At 34.8% G+C, this 14,893-nt stretch overlaps 1 protein-coding gene across 1 annotated transcript in view; it reads right to left on the bottom strand.

The window, feature by feature from the left end:
* Positions 1 to 14,893, bottom strand: part of DIAPH2 (diaphanous related formin 2) — a 650,570-nt gene that overhangs the window by 409,054 nt on the left and 226,623 nt on the right. The gene's annotated exons all lie outside the window — the stretch shown is intronic.

Genomic DNA, 14,893 nt, shown 5'->3' with positions numbered 1-14,893 from the left:
TTTCCTTTTCAGATACACTAGAAAAGAGATGTCACAATTAGACTGATAAAAATCTTTAAAGTATAGGACAAAAAATACACGAATCTAGTGTCTTCTTTAATATAACTCTCATACTATACTAAGTTGCAAATGAAATCAAGGATTTACTTAGAAACAAAGCATAAATACAGCATAAAGTATCGGGTTTTCTCGTTCTATTGGATGTTTTAATTGTATAATCTTTAGATTTACTTAGAAACAAAGCATAAATACAGCATAAAGTATCAGGTTTTCTCGTTCTATTGGATGTTTTAATTGTATAATCTTTAGATGATGGGTTTGTCCACTGATGTTCATACTGATTCAGGTTTTTAGCTTTCTAAACAAAGATTACTTTGTTTAGAATAAATGAGTATTCTTCACCAACAGGTTTATGAAAAGGCTGCAGAGGATATTTAGGTAATTATAGAGTAAATTAATCTTTATTATTTTAGTGACTAAGAAAGAAAAAAAAAGCATAGCATTTAATAAATCAGGCCCATACTGGATATGTTTTGTACTATAGCTTTTTAACAACTGTTTACATCTCAATGATATAAACAACTTAGAAGAAGTATTAGTCTCAAGGCTCCAAACAAACAAACAAACAAACAGCCACAGGAGGTATGATGTTGATAGTTCAAGTGGTCACACTTATTTCTTTAGGGTTTCTGAGATTACTTTATTCCACAGAGGTAAAACATTTAAAATTTTGCATTATTATGCTGATCCATTAAACATTTTTAAGTACTCTAACACAGAAATGACAAAATTCAAGGACAAGCTGTAAGAACAAAAAGCAAGACAAACCTCAGGGGCAATTTGTCTTAAGTAAGGCTAACAGCTGTAGAGGAATCAATGGGAAACTCAGGTTCCTAAAGAGAGGTCTTTGGATTTCTGTGTCATATGTTCAGAGTTCATGACTTTCAGAATACACTGGGTATTTCCAAAAATAGGGAAATTAACATTTCTTTTTTTTTCTTACTAATGAACTAGGTTCCTAAATCCTAAAGTTTTGAAAATATTAAGTGTTTGGGGAAAATTACAGGTCCATCTTCCTTAAGGAAAGAAAATTGATCTATATTTTATGAATTTTATGGAGACAAATTAAAAAAAAACAAAACAATGAACACAATAGAAAACAACTGCAAAAACCCATCTAGTTTTTTTTGAGGACATCAAATTGTACAAGTAAAATAAAACATACATGGCTAGCACTGGAAAGGAAACAAAAAAATAGAAAAATAGCATTGTGCTCATATGTCAATTTTATGGGTAATGTTTTTTTCTTTCTCTCCAGAGTTATATAGTTTTGTGTTTTGAAAGAAAGAAAGAGAGAAAGAAAGAAAGAAAGAGAGAAAGAGAGAAAAAGAAAGAAAGAAAGAAAGAAAGAAAGAAAGAAAGAAAGAGAAAGAAAGAAAGAAAGAAAGAAAGAAAGAAAGAAAGAAAGAAAGAAAGAAAGAAAGAAAGAAAGAAAGAAAGAAAGAAAGAAAGAAAGAAAGAAAGAAAGAAACTTCAGCCTCTGGCATGTATACTTATAAGTGCTCAATTTTCAAAAAATGTTTTTATTAATAAATAATCAGTAACAGGTCCGTTAACAATTTAATTTCTGTTACAAAATTTAGTAGAGTCATGGTTACATTTTAAAAAAGATAAAGTATAACATTTCAGTTAAATAAATATCTTAGTATCTTTGATGAAATCAGAAATGCTTGTAGACAGAGGAAATTGTCATATGCTTTCTTAGAATCATAACATTCCCTACAAAGCATGGAAAAACATGGCCGAGTGCCTGTCTTGTCAAGTTGAGAATATCTTAGTTGGTCTGGGAGACAAACTGCTTAATATGCACTGCAATATTTATTTTTAAAAAATCCTCACACACCACATCCATTTTAATGTTTCAAACTGGCAGGAAATCATGACAAATGGGAGGTCTCTTTAATCTTTCTCTAATCTTTCATCTACCCATTCAAGGGTATAGAGTAAGATCTTAGGTCAATTATTTTAAAATAAACATACAATAGTAAAATACAATAGAAAATAATTTGTATGTATTGAAGTATATTTACTTTGTATTATCATGTCTTCAGTCTCTAACCAAGTCTACACCATTCACACAATAACCATTGTAGCTCTACTGTGTTCAACGGGCCCTATTGTGTTGTTCAATGTCAGTACAGACAACTAAGAACACTCACTTTGATCAGTTCTACTGGTTAAAGACATTTATCTAATACTTTTCTCTTTCAAGTGTACTAGTTGGATATAAACGTCCCTTGGGGTAGAACAAGAGCAATCAAATCTGAATATGGACAAAATCACTTCCAAAGTGCTTGGGTTTATTTATTAAGAAATAAAATTAATTTCCATTTGATGGTTAGTTAACCTGAAATCATGTTAAAATTTTACATTAGCATGAACTATCCAAAACTCACTCGGACTGCCTGAGTCTTACTGGTAGCTATACTGTATGCATTTCAAGGTCTGCTCTAGCCAGAAGCAAAGTGCCTTTTTGCATCCCTGCCTATGGTTTCCCTCTTTCTCTCACCAGCAACAGTTAGGTAGGGGACATAAGACAGATGTATGATTTTATACAATGCAAAAGGAGGAATAAAATGACCACTCTACAATCTTGTTTTTTATATCTTCTTCAAACAATAAAAACACAGACAGTAGTTCTAGAAATTGGAAATATTTGAAAAAGCCAAAAAAGCTTTTATATTATTTTAATAACCTGAGTTTCCAACGGATAATAATGAAATAAGACACAGTGAGTCATGGTATTAACTGATAAAGTACCATCAGTTAATAAACCATATATAGTGATTTTAATTGTAGTCATCTGACCAATAAATGTTACACATAAAGATTAATAACTGAATTTAAATTAATTCTATCTACCTAAACTTTAATAACTATCTTAAATGGTACATGAATACAAAATACCTTTAATAGGATACCTATTTCTATAGCAAATTAGGATCATTTCTCTTTTTCTAATAAATACAAATGCTATATTATGAAAGATAATATTGATATTTTATATGTTCAAATATATTTCCAAAACTTTAGTTAGGCAGACAGCAAAATATTTGAACTAATTGACACATAAAAATTTCTTTATTCCAAATACCCTCATTCAAGTCTAAAAATCTTCAGCCTTGCCATGTTTTTGAAATCAGGCTGTTCAAATACATAGAAACCAGCACACAGCCAGAGAGCTTGAGACATTTTAATGATCTACGTCAGTCACACTCAATCTTTCTGTGAAGGACCCCTTCCGTAGGTAATTTTCTCTTCTGCTGAGATTTAAGCCTATTTCTTCTTGCTTTGTGCTCAGTGGGAACAGAAAATAACTGGTCACTGTCCCCTGTATAACAATTTCTCACAGTGTGAAAGTTCCCTTCTCATGGGTCCTGTTCTCTAAACAATCGCAGTTTATTTAACCTCTCTACATAGATGCTATTTTTCAAATGTTTACTTTTTTGTGTTAATTAGAATCAATTCAAAATTTCCACTGTAAAGGCTCCTGTCATCTACTGAAAAAGCAGACAATGGTCTTGATTTTGCATACACAATCCTTGAGCTGGCCCTTATCTATCTTTCTAACCTGCTTCCTGCTGCTGTCGAATTTCAGTTGCTTAAATGTACCATACAGCTTCATATCACTGTACTTTTGTACAGGTAGTTCTGTTTCGATCCCCCTTCTTCTCTTTCCTTTTGTTTTTTTCTATATGCCAGGTAAATACTCATATTTCAAGTCTACCCAACTGCCACCTTATTTCTGAAGACTTATCTATTTTAGTAGCAATTAATGACTTTTTTGGCCATATTCCTTCACTGTAAGCATTTCAACACAGTAGTTTCTTGTACTCAATATGAGCTCTTTCAAGGGTAGAGATCTAGTTTTGTAATATTTTTAATTCACAGTACCTAGGAGAATGCTAGAATATACTAGAGTCAATAAATATTTCTGACTAAAGATTTTTCTCCACATAAACTCCTACTTGTGTGTGCTATAGAGCAATACTTCTAAATTAAATTCTACACTTGCTTATACATACATACACATATATAGGGGAGTGGGGGTATATATACATATGTATACACACACACATACATGAACACATTGACTACAATGTCTCTAGACTTTTCTTTTTTTATTATGAAGATGTGGAGTACAATTCAGGGTTAGGTATATAAACGTTGATTATGCAGGTACCCTTGTTAATGAGGTATGCCATTCTCTCCCCTAGTAGTTTCCCTCAACTGCCAATCCTCCTACCCCAACAGTTTCCCACTACTGCCAATCCCTTCCTTATGGTATTATGATAATTGTTTAAGGTCCGCTTATGAGTGAGAACATATGGTACTCTGTTCTTTGTTTCTGTGATAGATCACTGAGTATGATCAGCTTTAAATCCATCCAAGCCCAGGATACCATATTTGTTCAGAGTTATGTGGTAGTGAGTGCCAGAGTCAAGTTATAATTTGCCTTTCAGGAAACAGAGCACCATACATTTATAAGGGGAGGCAGGTTAGGAGCAAAGCAAATATGAACGTTTTAATACATTCAGTAATCCACTGTGAGTCAGGGACTATGCAGAACACTAGGGATAGGGGATAAGTTACACACAGTATCTTTGATGCCTTAAGCTCAGAATTTAGAAGAAAATACAAAATTATACAGAAAAGATACAATGTAGGAGAGTAATTTGGTGGTAAATATCAATGACTGATAGAATTAAAATGATAACTAGGATATGTGTAGCAAAGACAAAGAAAAGGCTAATTCAAGAGATATTATAAAGAAAACCAGAATTTAGTTACTGAATATTGTGATCAGGGAAAGGGAAATATCAAAGACTCCAGTTTTAAGTTCTGATAATTAAGAGAATGGTGCCTCATGTCCAGAACAAAGAAAATGATAACTCTAGAGGGAGCTGGCTTCAGGAAAGAGATGGCAGCTTGAATTTTAAACAAAGGTGTTAGCTATGTGGAGATACTCTATGAGAAGGTGGTCATGACATTCCATTGTGCTTCATTTTATCCTATATGATTTAGCCTAATTATGGTTCTTAAATATACATATGACCCTGTCATCTTGTTCATTTAAAAAATTCAGTGGTTCTCCACAATTCATGTAATAAAGTTCAAATTTCTAATCAGAATAATTATTGAGCACAGATTTCAAATTCAGACATAACCAGGTTTGAACCTTGACTCTAACGCTTACTAGCTGTGTGATCTTGGGCAAGTTACTTTAACACTGTGTCTCAGTTTTCTTATCTATAAAATGGGCACTAGATAAGTACCTTTGCCTATAGGTATGTTTGTAGAACAGAATAAGATAGTGCATTATCATGACCACAATCGTCATTCAGGTTACAAGTGATGAGAGCCTACCCTAGCCTCCTTTCTGCAGACAGAGTAAGTCATCATCATAAACTAAGAGTCCCTCTGTGATCTGGCCCCTGTTACCTGATAATTTGACTCTTATCCTCTCCTACCTTCCCATCCCCACTTCAGCTATGCTGAAGTTCAGGGCCTTTTTGTCTGCTTTGCTAACTTCTATCTACTCAGCATCTAGAACAATGGCTAGCACAGAACAGGCACTCAATACATACAGAAGGTGCTAAAAATGTATATATTTTAAGAAAAAACTGTACTAAAATTGTAATAATATATACTGATAACAAAAGAAGAACACAAGTCATATTTGGCTTTTGCAATTACATGAGGTGCTCGAAGTGGTTACACACTTCAGATTACAGCGAACATCTAACGTCTCTTCAAATGTGTATGTATTTTTTTGGCATCCCTGGTATTTGTTCACCACACAAATGGATTTCCACTCATTTGCTTATGTTACTCCTGACCTCAGAATGATCTTTTTTTTTCTTCAACAGGTGGTACTATCCTATTCCTCTTCTAAGGGGGAAGGGAATCAACATTTGTTATCCATATATCATGCACCTTGGACCAGGCATGTAGATCACTTTATATGCATCACTTTTTAAAAATCCTCCAATCAATTCAGTGAGTTAGTTATCCATATGCCCATTTTATAGGTAAGATAGAGCATATACACAGTTTGGTCTAGTTCACACAGTTAATAAGTGCTGGTGCCAGAACACAGCATGGCAACTTATGTATACTAGGTATTTAGATGTATTTACTGAATTGAATTAAGTATCATGAATGGTAAAGAAGGTATATGTGGAAAGAAGGATTATTCAAGGAAAGTGGTGGTTATTAGTAATAAGCCTTTCCCAGCTTCCCTGAATTGAATTAAAACATTCTTTGTTTTCTTATCATGATTTGTATATATTCTAGTTATAGCCCTTATTCCATGATATATAATTTTGTTTCCATGATATATAATTTTGTTTACACATTCTGCCCTACCAGACTGTGAATTGCTTAAAAATAAGGACTACATCAAATTTTTTCAGTAAATTTTGAATGAATAAATGCTACAGACAAGCCAAAAGTAATTAGGGCTGATTTGATATTTAGAGAAATCTTTGGCGATCTTCAAGCATTGTTTCTATAGTTTGAAGAATGCAAAATGAAAAGTAATGGGATAGGCAGAAAAAGGAAGTAATGTGAAAGAATAATTTATTCCAAATATTGATTGTGGATAATGACCAGATAATAGAAGAGGCAGCAGAGCCAGCAGCTGGAAAATGGTGAGGTTACTGACAAAAGTTATTCTAATTATTGTCCCGAATAAGTTCAGCATAATTAGGCCTGAGGGGATCAGGCAATGGAAGAAATAAGAATGAAAAAATCGAGACTTCATGGGCATTGACTGCTTCATTGGTTCTCAAACCCTGGTCTCGAGCCAGCAGTTATCAGCATCACCATTTGGGGCCCCCACTCCAAACTGACTGACTCAGAAACTCTGAGGGTGTGACCTAGCAATTTGAGCTGTAACATATTAGGGAAAAAAAATTCTGATATCACCTCCAGGTGATGCTGATGCCAAAGTTTGAGAGCTGCTAGACTTACTTTCAAAGAAATTTCCAGGTAAGAAGATGCTTGGCAACTGTCTTCTGCTTGTCTAGGTTGTCTCACAATTACTTTTACACATAGCAAGTTAAAGTGTCAACATATTTTCAAAGCTTAGTATCAATTTAAAGCTGGAGAGAAATTGTCTAGCAATGTGTGGCATTCGAAGGACAGAATCACTCTGAGTGTTAATTCACATAAAAACTAGACTGATTTGTATCATAGTTTACCATAGTTTGTATCCTTATCCAAAAGCAGATGAACCAAACAGTATGCTCCATGCTGTGAAGGTTCCAGATACATAAGTCTTCTAAACTGTTCCTCATCCTTCACGTAAAACTGTATTGAAAATAGACTTAAATGACACTATAGTGTGTCTTGTCTATGATGTATTATCAGAGTGATAGACTAGATAACCTAGCAGATTATTCATGCCTTCCAACTCTTACTCAAGCTGAAAATTCACTTATCAGCAAATCTGAATTGTTTAGATATTCACTCAGGAAGTTTGAAACAATATCAAATTCTAAGTAGCAGATATCAGGTTTCATTGCTTGCCATAAAAGTTCTTACATGGCTAATGTATTTCACCTGTCTAAATTTCAGGGCTAATGTGTATTAGCTCTAAGGAGCCTAATGCCTTGACCCCTGGGCCAAACATAGTTTACTCATATGAAATCAGACCACAGTGGGTATAATGTAAAGAAAGAGAGAGTCAAGGGAGGCAGTGTCATCCCTATCCATGGCTCTGGCCTATGCTCATACTGTGTTTCCCATATCAGCATCCTCATTAAGGTTTGAAGACCAAGAGTGAGAATGTGGCTGGGTTCACGCGTCACCATACATTACATAGGAACAAAGCAGTGGACCTTATGCCCCTGACCGAAAGCAATCTTCCACCTCAATTGCAGACTGACAAAAAGAAGTATCAGAATGCATAAAGGAGCAAATATCCAGCCAGCAGCAAGAGAAACGTTCTTTTCTGGAAAGGAACAACAATGTGTGGTAGGAGCGTCTGGTTTTCGTACAGAAATTGCTGTAGAATGTCTATTGATCAGAGACAAAAACTGATTTTCACATAAAGAATATAAGAAACAAAGTTGTGAAGCAGTGTGAATATCACTAAAGGAAATGTTTCTGGACACATCTAAATGGTGTATCTTTCAAGTATATTAAAACTTTAATGTGAGATAAAAGTGCAAATCTATAGACTGTATCTGAAGTAAGTCCTTTCAGATCTCCCCCTTTCCTTTGAGATTTATACGAATGGCCATGTGAAATTCAGCAAACTTATCAACAGGTCCTGTACTCAGAAAAGAAAAATTTTGCCTAATCCTTCTGTGTCAAGGAAACAGTCCTAACATATAGCAATATCACACAATGCACATTTATATTGGATTGTCCTTGAAAAGAAAAAAAAGATACTAAAACACAGCAAAGAAATCTGGTTGAGTCCTTGGAAGAAAATCCCCTAAGCTACCACTACAGTCAGATAATGCAACTTTTCTTCTTTTAGTAAAAATTTTCCTTAATCGTGGCTTCTTTTTCCCCTATTATATTTGTATATTCATGGAACAGTTAATATTTCAGTAATCATGAATGCTCCAGTGCATATATCAAAACAACTACTACTGCTTGCCAGTCTTGATACAGCACATGAATTCTAATGTTAGTCTCCTTTATTTAAACAAAATTAAGTTCTGTGCTCTCTGCCAAGGGTTGTTTACAAATTATTGCTTTCTTCAACATCACCACACACTGCAATAACATTGAGAAAGATAATGTATTTTTAAGGATTGCAATTACCATAAAGACATTAGCTCTGTAGCTACCACCAGACAGGTTTAATACATACTTTCCTGGCTTTATTTCTAAATCTGTCACCAAAAATGCTTTTCTGGGCACTACATGACCAGGGTTGACACTAATTCAACCAAATGTAATTTACAGTGGAAAGATGTCTTCATTCTTTATGTAGGTCTGATCATCCCTTTTTTACACTCTTGATTTTGGTATTATAATGGTATTTCCAACAAAAAGGGAACAGATGATATCAATTGTATAGTCAAGCAATGTAAGAGTTTTACACTTGTTAGCTTAATTTAAGGTAGCAATCTGTGAGAGTTTAAACTTGAAACCATGACAACATTAAACAGAATAAGGTTTCATCTCAATTGCCACCTTCAGGCCCAGCAGGGCATTTGTGCTGTTAGTTTCTTAGACAAGACAAATTCTGCTTTCCTGTCCTTCTTGCTCCCCCTTTTCTGCATTTTCCCCTTTTAGCCTCACTTACTGAAGGAGAACACCCCGCATGTGCATTAGCCTGCAGCAGGTGGTGACAAATCAACTGCCATTTGTACTTATTTTGGGAAAGGCCAGAATGAATTAATGAAATATGCCTATACAAAGAAAAGTTGGTCTGGTACTTTCAAGTGCCTTTGAACATCCTGTTTATAGTAGGCTTGCCAAATACAAATTCTTCTGAGAATAGTTTTAACAAAAATCAAATTATTTTAATTAGTATAAAGATAGTTTACAAGTAAGACTATCTTTTGGTGTTAAATGGTTTCTTCTCAGGCATGGTTTAAGCATTTAACTAAAACTTTTAACTTTTATTGTCATGAGAATTTTACTTAACAAAACTCTTATATGTAAGAGCTTTGAGATAAAATTTAGCATTTTAAACATTATTCAGTGCACAGTTCAGTGACAATAAGTACATGCACATTGTTGTGCAATCACCACCACTATCCATCTCTAGAACTGTTTAATCATCCTATAATGAAACTATACCCATTCAACCCTTATTCTCCATCCACCTCTATCCTCTTCCCCACCAACCCCTGGCAACCACTAATCTACTTTCTCTATGAATTTGACTATTCTAGGTACCTCACAGAAATGAAATCATACAGTATTTGCCCTTCTGTCTCTGGCTTATTTTGCTTACCATAATTTCTTCAAGGTTTATACATGTTGTAGCATTTCATTATTTTTTAAGGCTAAAGAATATGCAATTGTGTATACAGGTCACATTTTGTATATCTATTCTTCCATTGATGAACATTTGGGTTGTTTCCACCTTTTGGCTGTTAGGAATAATATTGCTATGAATATTGGTATACAAACATCTGTTTGAGTCCCTGTATACAATTATTTTACAATAATTTACAAAAATACCTAGAAATGAAATTGCTAGATCATACAGTAATTCTGTTTAATTTTTGAAGTAATTGCCATAGTTTTCCACAGCAGTTGCATCATTTTACATTCTCACCAGAAACGTACAAGGGTTCCAATTTCCCCACACCCTTGTCAATACTTGTTGCTTTCTGGGTTTTGTTTGCTTGTTGGTAGTAGCCATCATAATGAGTGTGAAGTAGTATCTCATTTTGATTTTGATTTGCATTTCCCTAATGTTTAGTGATGCTGAGCATCTTTTCATATGCTCATTGGCCACCTCTATATCTTCTCTGGAGAAATATCCATTAAAGTCCTTTGTTAATTTTTTAACTGGGTTGCTTGTTTTTTTTTTGTTGTTGTTGTTGTTGTTGGGCTGTAGGAGTTCTTACATATTCTGGATATCAATTGCTTTTCAGATATGTGATTTACAAATATCTTCTCTCATTCTATGGGTTGTCTTTTTACTCCATGGACAGAGTCCTTATGTAAGAGTTTATCTAGAATATACACTAGAAGTGGTATTTGTGGGTATTATATCTTCAACATTTCTAGAGAGTATCAAATTGATTTCCAAAATGGATGTACCAAGTTATACTCTCAACAGTAGTTCCCTTTGTTCCTTATTCTTACCCCCACTTGATATTAGTAGAATTTTTGCCAAGCTTATGAGTATGAAATTGTATAACATTGTGGTTTAATTTAATTTAATCATAAGAATGAGTGCAAAATGGTAAAGACACTTTGGAACAATGTCTTTTAAAATTAAAACTATACTTTCCATATGACTCAGGATTTCCACTCATATTTATACAAGATAAATGAATTTATGTCTTGTACATAAAAACTGATAGTAACATTATTTATAGTAGCTGAAAAGTAGAAACAGCCCAAATGTCCATCAGCTGATGAATGGATCAACAAATTGTGGAGTAACACTCTGCAATAAAAATGAACTACCAAAACATGCCACAGCAAAAAGTAACACAAAGACTCCATTAATGTATGATTCAATTCATATGAAATTCTAGGAAAAGATCAAACCATGGTGATTGAAAGCAAATCCATAGTTGTCTAGAGTTCGAAGTGGGGATCAACTACACAGGGGCATGAGGAAACTATACTTGTTGATTGCAGTGGAGGTTCCAAAGCTATATACAAATACCAAAGTTCATCAAACAACATACCTAAAAAATGAGTAAATTTTATTGTATGTCAGTTAGACCTCAGTAAAGTTAATTGAAGAAATTATAGGCTAGGTTCAAGTCTCTCTTGACCATGAACACATTTTACTTCTAATAAAATAACAATAACAACAAATAAACAAAAGTCCCAAGGAGATGCATTAAGAAGTCTTCAAGTACCCTGGTCTTTTTCATATACTTTATGAAAGCTGAAATTTGTAAGCATAACGGGATCTGAACGGGCCAGGCTGTGACTGATGAAAAATCTTTGGAATCAAGCATCCATACCTCTCCCCAAGTCTTTGAATATAGCTAACAATATTTTTCTACTTCCTTCAGCACAGGTTTCCAAGTAAAATATTCTGCTTTAAAATGTATATCTAGCTACTTGCTTGAATTTGAATACTGAGCTCCTTTCTCTAAACAGTCAGCCTCTAAATAGCTTATATTTCCTCATAGCAGGCTGCCTGGATATTAGAATGATCCCTCATACTGAGCATTAAATAGCAACTGTCTTCACTCTTATTTAATTTATCTGGAAAATCTCATGACATCCTCTTGCTAGAAGAAATATTATTTGATTTTCATGCCTAATTAGTGAAACAGGAGGGGTGCAGACATATAATAGTTATATAGTAGTACCATTACATTTCTTTTTTTAAGCAGGTACTGATTAATTTTATCCAAAATTTAAAAAATACAAACATTCAATTATATGTAAAAAGTAGGTAGGAACTTGAGAAGCAGTTTAAAAGATAGCCTTATTGTAGCATAAAAGGGAAAAGACTATTCTGAGAATCTAGATTTAAAATGAAAAAATAAAAGAACAGAAAACAATGAACGACAAGGCTTTGTGCTTGTTCCCATATGTCAAAAGTCAGGAACAGCAACACTGAAGACATGGTTCGAGAGACAGAAGCAAAGTACATGTTGAAAATAAATCTGGTATTGTTCTTTCCCTTTCCAAAGAAATGGAGCAGCCTTACAATGTGGATATCATCTAACAGAGTATGCACTTTATTGTCTTGTAGCTAGTTAGCCAGTGTTTATGAGCAATGTAATTTATTTTTCATGTGTGCTATTATATAAAACTTATTCACCGCCCCCACACACACTTCTCTCTATCTCTCGCTTTAGTATTACAATGTTCTATATCCGGCAACTAGCTCATAAGCTCCTCAAGGACTGAAGATGTATGTTTTATTTCTCTTTATCACTGCAAAGCATCTTGTACAGGGTTCCAGAGAGAGTAAAAGCTCAATAAATGTGGCCAACTTGCTGCCCGAATATTAACTAAAAAGTATTTAAATGTATATAAATAATTCTTAGATTCTCTAAAATTATCACAGAACTTTTAGTATGAACTGCTACTTTATAAACTTCCTTCCATGATCATGAGCTCTGCTTGTTAAGGTTGCACAATGCCTTCATTAGGAAGGCTTACTTGGACAGGAAAATCAGTTTGTAAGATGATTGGTCACATCCAGTCACAGTAGCCACACTTTTTGAACAATAGTCTCATACAGGATTGAAATCCCCTTTGAAAAGAACTTTTATAGAACAAAAAAGCATTTGTTTTCAAACTTACTAATTATATTCACTAAATGCTGTTCATGTTGTCAACTTTCCCCTACTGCGAGAATTACAAAATCAGTCATAAGATTAAACTGAGAAAATGACTACAGCAATTTACAGAATACTAAGCCAGCTGGGTTCATTTAAATCCTCTATGGAAACAGACTTCATGGTGAACCAAGTTAAGACCTACAGCTAGCCCCATAAATAATCATTTTTTGTCTGCACCAGTACTGAAAATGTTTATCGCCACCCCCAATATATGGAGGACTCATGAAGAACCCAAAACAGTACTTTTCTAAACTAGAGAATTATTCATCTTGGCCAGTTATGTTATCCAACAGAACAGTTAACTATATCCGTTACTGTTCAGTCACAATGACTTCAGCAAGTTTAGTTATGACACAGTATTAGTTTGACTATGTATTTCGTATTAGTGTATGAGAAAATTTTTTTAAATAAAAGAAAAAACAGATGTATTCATTTTTTGTTTCTTTAAAAGCCATATACAAGTTCTTTAAAGAAAACAAATTACACCCTTCACTATAGTAATATAAAAATATAAGCCAGGCTTGGTGGCTCAGCCTGTGATCCCACGCCTTTGGGAGGCTGAGGTGAGTGGATTGCCTGAGCCCGTGGGTTCGAGACCCGCCTGGGCAACTTGGCGAGACCTCATCTCTACAATAAATCAAAAATCAGCCGGGCGTGGTAGCGAGTGCCTGTAGTTCTAGCTCCTTGGAAGGCTGAGACGGAAGGATCACTGGAACCCAGCAGGTCGAGGCTGCGGCGGCCGGGAGCAGCCACTGCACTCCAGTCTGGGTGACGGAGTGAGACTCCAACTCAAAAAAAAAAAAAAAAAAAAAAATATATATATATATATATATATATATATATATACACACACACACACACATACACACACATATATATGTATATATATATGATTGACTTTTTTATAATTATGGCAAATCTTACTTTATATTTTTCAATGTTCTTTATAAGTCTGTCAATTTATATATAAGAATCATGTAACTTAATCCTGTTTCTGATTATACAGTTCTGAAAATCACCCGATTCTTTTTACTCTTCAATTCTCCTTCTCATTTTGTAGTCTCAGTCTATCTCTGTCTGTCTTACTACACACCCATGTGCACACATACCCTCTTTGACTTGGTCTAGCTCTTAATTTATTTTCCTTGGTCCTTCCTCTAACACAAAACTTTCAAAAGTTGGAATCTCTTCCATATCAAAAAGTCATGTTTGCATAGGAGAGTACAACAAATAGGTATAGTATAGCTAGTACTCAATGCAGCGTGTCTCCGTGTCTCCTCTCTCTCTCTCTCTCTCTCTCTCTCTCTCTCTCTATTTTTTGCCGATCTCTTTACTGATTCCTATAAGAGAGAAGCCAGAAGCCTGGCTGGTAAGAAATTCTTAACCTACTGTCGGTTAGTCAGGTCCGGGGTTCCCTTCACTGCAGCTCCCAGAAGAGCAAAATGTGTGTGACCTTTCTCATGGTACCAGAACGGCAGTGGCCAAGGGAAAAACTCTTTCTCCCTCTAAAGTTTCACTGAAAAACCAACTGACCACAGGAGGAGTAATTGGAGAAGAGGGATACCAAGTTATTCAGGTGCACACTGGGGCACTGGGGAGAACCACACAACGATTACCCCTACCCCCCAAATGGGGTACAGAAACTCACATGCCACTTTGAGCTTACAGAAAGAATAGAGGCTTGGAACATGGCCCAAACCAGGCCATGGTTGTAAATCATGTTATAGTGATGGGACAGGTTATGCGAGGGGAAAAGAGGCCTGGCTGGCAGCTGTGGATGAAACCTCACAGGTAGCAGCCCCAGAGGGAAGAGACGGTCAGTGTTTCTTCAGACCTTCAGTGACCGATTTCACAGAAACCAGTTTTTC

The sequence above is a fragment of the Carlito syrichta genome, unplaced genomic scaffold (assembly GCF_000164805.1).
Source record: "Carlito syrichta isolate Samal-C Ts95f unplaced genomic scaffold, Tarsius_syrichta-2.0.1 Scaffold316004, whole genome shotgun sequence".
Classification (NCBI taxonomy): Eukaryota; Metazoa; Chordata; class Mammalia; order Primates; family Tarsiidae; genus Carlito; species Carlito syrichta.
This window is presented reverse-complemented; position numbering and strand designations above follow the sequence as displayed.